Source organism: Populus euphratica, unplaced genomic scaffold (genome assembly GCF_000495115.2).
Source record: "Populus euphratica unplaced genomic scaffold, PopEup_1.0 scaffold77.1, whole genome shotgun sequence".
NCBI classification, from domain to species: domain Eukaryota; kingdom Viridiplantae; phylum Streptophyta; class Magnoliopsida; order Malpighiales; family Salicaceae; genus Populus; species Populus euphratica.
The window spans coordinates 80195-85604 of NW_011499955.1; the positions used below are offsets into that span (position 1 = coordinate 80195).

Below are 5410 nucleotides of genomic sequence, written 5' to 3' on the forward strand. Positions count from 1 at the left end.
AATTTACAAGTATTAGTATTAATGGAATAAGATGACTAATGTAATCATGTTAACAATCTATAATCTGATTGGAACCTCCTCTGTGTGTGGTTTCCAATTGAATAATAAGAGTTTATACTATACTTGTTTGACATACCATTAGTGGATCTTCTAACCTTGACATTGTTTGCTATCATTATTTAATCCTTACGTTAATTTTTCATCTCAAAGTTCTCATCAACTTTTCTTCTTCTTCTTCTTCTTTATTATTATTATTGTTATTATTGTTGTTGTTGTTGTTGTTGTTATTTATAATTTGTACAATTAACCTCCCTGTGGTTCGACCTCGGTCTTGTCGGGTTATTTATTACTTCGACACTCCTACACTTGGGAGAAGACATCAATCTTTTCGTCGTGTCAACAAGTAAACAATGCATCAATTGTTTAATTTTTGTAAAAAAATTGAAAAGGAAAATGTGTTGTCGTCCGCTGTTACATTTGACCAAAAAAAAAAAGCTAGGAGAACTTACCTACATTATACATAAGCTAAAAAAGTTTTGAAATCTAGGTTTTGTGATCTAAAAGCTTGATTGTGGACCTGCTAGGCTAATTAGATTTGACTATGTAGGGGTCTTTTATTTTTTTTTAATTTGATTATTTTGATTTGTTTTCGTTATGGACTTGCTAGGCTAATTAGATTTGACTATGTAGGGGTTTTTTTTCTTTTTGTTTTAATTTGATTATTTTGATTTGTTTTCTTGCTTAATTTTTTTATTGAACTTTATTTTTTAATATTTTATTATTTTTAATTGGATAATATAATTTATTTTGGTTTAATATTTACAATTTTATCCCAATCTCAAACATATCTAAATATTTAGTTGATTTTTCATTTTATAAGTCTTTATTTTTCTTGTTATATAGTTAAATAAAAATTATTAAAACATAATTATAGAACTTCTTGAGTTAATATGATATAGAATATTAGTTAATTTTAAGATTATGAGTTTAAATCCGAGTGTGTTTCTGCACATGAAAGAGTGTAATAACTGAGATGCACTTTGAAATCCGTTGCTGCCATTAATTGAACTATCCACCAACGTTTTTGGATGCCATTAATTCAAAGGGCGTTCTATTTGTGGTAATTCAACTAACCATTGTTTGGTTGATTTTAGAATAAAAACTTCTCCAATTCACGTGCAGTTGTAACGAACACAAGAAAAAAGAATTAATTATTTTTATTACTATTAATATAGATATTTAAATTAATTTAGATATATCTTTACTGATTTCATGGATCTGAAATTAACAATTATATAAATAAAAAAAGAGTCAAGAATTTTTCCTGCCCTGAGCTATTCAATAAATATATAAATTTTTTAAGACAAATTATTAATTTTTATACATGAATTTTTAAAGTTAATAGTAAAGTTTTAATTCAAATGCATTACCTAAAATATTAAAAATAAATTTGAAAGTATATAAAATTAAAGTAAAAGTAAAAATAAACTCATTATCAAAGTTATGTCCTTCAATGTTTTATGGAATATAATTTATCTATAATCAAATTTGAATCAATAATGTAATAATTCTCAGCCGAGAGTGTAATAACTCTCAGTCGAGATAAAATAATAATCTCATGTCAATTTATGTAATAATTCTCAGCCGAGATAAAATAATAATCTCATGTCAATTTAAAAACAAAGTAATGAAATTTTTTCTCTCTATCAATTTCTCCTTCCTTCACTTGAATCTTTCTTATATTAGTATTTTATAAGTTGGACTTTGTAAGTTTATAAGGATATTTTCTCAGTTTTTTTATTTTTTTTTCTTTGATTTTTTTATGTTTTTCCCCTACTTTTTTCTTTTTCTTTTTCACCTTTTCTTTTCTTTCTTTTTCTATTCTACTTCTACCTAGTCGGCAACATATAAAAAGAAGGAAGAACTTATTTATTTTATTTTTTAATGGCAAATAACCATTTTACCCTTAATGAATCGTTTTGCTTTTATTTGATGTTGTCTTTTTTGTTAGCACTACCGAACTTTGTCTATCTTAAAATTTTAATCAGATTTTATTCAATATATTTTAAGATTCCTCGTAAAATTTCAATTCAATCTGATAGTCGAATTGAAAATTACACTCAATAACGTAAAACTAGTCAAATTATGATTTTTTATCAAATTTCTGAATTTTTTAAAAAAATTCAGAAATTTTAGCCTAAGCTATAAAATCATATTAAAAGGTTCCACTTAAATTTTTAAAAAATTTTGATACCTCAATTGAAAATTATAAATTAAAAATTTTTGATACCTCAATTGAAAATTATAAATTTTCTTTATATAAACCTAGTTAAAAAAATATTGATAAAATCTTAACCTGGGCTAAAACCTACCCGAGTGCATACATGCCTCTGCCTTTGCATGTAAGTTTTCAATGACTCTAAAATTTATAAAATTTAAATTAATAATTTTTAAAAATCAAAACTAAAACTTGACTAGTTAAAGTATACAATCAATATTATTTTTATTATTATTATTATTATTTAGATTAGTGGAAGGTCCAGAATCTTCTGCAAAACAAATGCAGTTCTAAGTCATTGTATAATAATTAAAAAAAACCGAAGTTTGAGAGAAGAGAAGTGGAGGACAGTGTGGTTTGCCACTCGCTTTTGCTTCTGATTGTTACATTTGAGAGAAAGGTTGTCTCATCTTCAGGGATTGCAAGGCACTTTCTGCTGCTTGCTCGGCCACTACTGTACGTAGCTTGAGAGGTCATGAAGGAGCATTAATTCCAGCGTAAATCAAAATTGCAAAAAATATTTTTTTAATATAGAATAAAATACATAATATAAATTTAAATTATAAAATTACAAATAAAATATTTTAATTAATTATATATTAATAATTTCAGTTAAGTAATAATTAATAACATAACATAATTAAAATAAAAATAAAATAAACAATAGAACAGTTTGTTGATTTTTTTCATATGAATTTCTCTATTTTTTTTGAAAAAATTAACTTATTTATTTCATCATTTACAATAAACGAGTTTTCAAACGAGTCTCTTCAAATTTTGATAAATCATTTAATATTAATTATTTCAAGAATAAAACATGTCAATTTATAATTTTTATTATATATATTTGTTAGCTAAAACATAAGAATATATCAATTGATATGTTAATGGTTTACATAAGAAACTATAAAAATGAATATGTATTTTTATTTTACAAAAATAAAAATTACATATAACTTATATAGTTAAAAAAAATTATAATAATTATAATCAAAATCAAGCCTTTGATTATCATATGACACAAATTTTACAAGATATAAATTTAAAATAATAAAAATATTGGGAAATATATTATCAAATTGTATAATTTTATATTTGTTTTAAACTTGTAAAATCAGTTTGAGTTTACGGATTTCAGGAGTATAATTAATTTTATTAATTTTCAAGTTTTTATTCTGATTTAACTGTAAAAGCACGTGATTTTCTTGATTTCGAAGAAATGAACCCCAACTTGCTGGTATGGTGTGCCTCTCCTGTGCCATGGGATTATGGCTATTTTATACTAATGTATTAGACTGTCACTTTCTCTCTGTTTTCTATCTTTTTCTCAATTCTAGCTGTGGTTGGAATCCTATTGTCATTTATTTTAGTGACTAGATTTTTTCTCATGCGGTTTATTCTTCCAGGGTTTCTTTTTGTCCAGTTTTGATTTATTTTTTTGTGCTTTTTTTTTCCTTGCTGCAGCTTTGGTCAGGTTGTCTGTTTCTCTGTCTTTTATTCTCTGTGGCAAACGCCTTGTGTTCTCCGGTTTAGATTGCTCTTTGTTGCTCTATTTGTGACTTTGTCATTGCAGTCTTTGAGTTACAGGTATGCTTTTTTGGCAGCACTTTCTGGTCTCTCTTTTCTGTTTTTAGGTTTGTTGTTCAGGTTTAGGCCATGTGTAAGTGCTCTGCTATTTTTTGTAGTTGCTCGCCTTCGCGATTTATTTCTAATTTTTCTGGTTGTGCTAGTCAGGCATGCATGCATGCCTGTTGTTTGCTTTAGGCAGGGTGGTGTGTTTCATATGGAGGTTGATTATGCAGGCCTGGCTCTGCAATTGAATCGGGACTCTGTGCTTTTATGGCTGCCAAACACCTCCAGGTCTGTTTTGTTCAAAACTCAATAGAGGCCCGCCCTGTTTTTAGCTTCTGTTTTTTTAATTCTCCATTGTAACGCCAGATGCTCCTCCACAGTAGAGGTCCGTCCATGCACTGCCATAAGTCACACGTCCCTTGCATTCAATATTTCATGACAGCTATCTCTTTCTAGCTCTCTGAGGAAAACAACCACAATAGCTGAAGAAGATCCATCATGCAGTGTGCCATCACCATCAAGTTTGTATGAACCACCCATACCTTTTACTTTCCAAGATTTTTTCAATTGATTTTTTTTCTTTAACATTTAATTAGATAAGTATTAAGCTTCTTAGTTTAATCTAGATCTATAATTTAATAATAGTTTATAAATTTAAAAAATTAACTTTGATTTACAAAGTTTATATAGCCATGGGTTTTTATAGTTTTCTTGCCTTTTTAAAAGTTTTTTCCATCGTTTATTGTTTTATTATTTTTTATTTTTTATGAGATTTTTATAATCAATTTTAAAATTATATAGGTTGTCTTGCTTTTAGTATTTTTTTTATCTTTCTTACATTTAGAATTTCTAAAGAAATTTTATTTTTAAATTGAATTGAATTAATTGATTTCATCATCAAATATTTAATTTTTTAGATGTCAAGCTCTTGTATTAAGCCTGGGTTAAGAATTTAATGGATTGCAAATTTAAGAGTTAACTCGGGTTTACAAAATTTGTATCATTTTGATATTTTTTTCAATGAAAAATATGGTTGGTCTTATTTTAGTTTTTTATTAAATTGAATTTATTGATTTCACCCATTACATTAAATTTAAGCAATAATTGAAAGAATTTTACTTTTTAAATTTTGTTTATGAAAATTAGTTTTCTTTGTTTATTTATATTTTCTTCTATTGAGTTATCATAATATCATGTCTCAAGTCATGGATTCAGGAAGTTCACTAAGTTTGGCTCGACCATTTTTTTTTATTTTTTAATATTTTAGGATCTCGAGTTAATAATTATAATCTTGGATTTTGTATTATTTTTAAAAAAAAAATGCATGGTCTTGATATCTTTTTTTAATAAAAAAATGATAAGTCTACATAATAGCGCAGGCCACCTAAATAATGATTATTCGCTTGGTTCTGCTCACAGCATTTTACAATCTCACTTGATTTTGTTGGTGCTTTGTTTTCTAATATTTTTTCTTGATTTTTTTTTAATTTCATCTTTCTATATTTTTATTATAGGAGATTAATGATCATTATGTTTTTAGCTCTTTTTCTATGGTGTCGA

The 5410-nt window shown here is 26.1% G+C and overlaps 1 long non-coding RNA gene across 1 annotated transcript; it reads left to right on the plus strand.

Moving 5' to 3' along the window:
• Window positions 1-3584: 3584 nt before the first annotated feature.
• On the plus strand, window positions 3585-4331 carry LOC105138262 (uncharacterized). Its single transcript, XR_844737.1, has 3 exons — window positions 3585-3634; window positions 3753-3865; window positions 4013-4331. It is a non-coding gene; the product is annotated as an uncharacterized LOC105138262 (long non-coding RNA).
• The last annotated feature ends 1079 nt before the right edge of the window (window positions 4332-5410 follow it).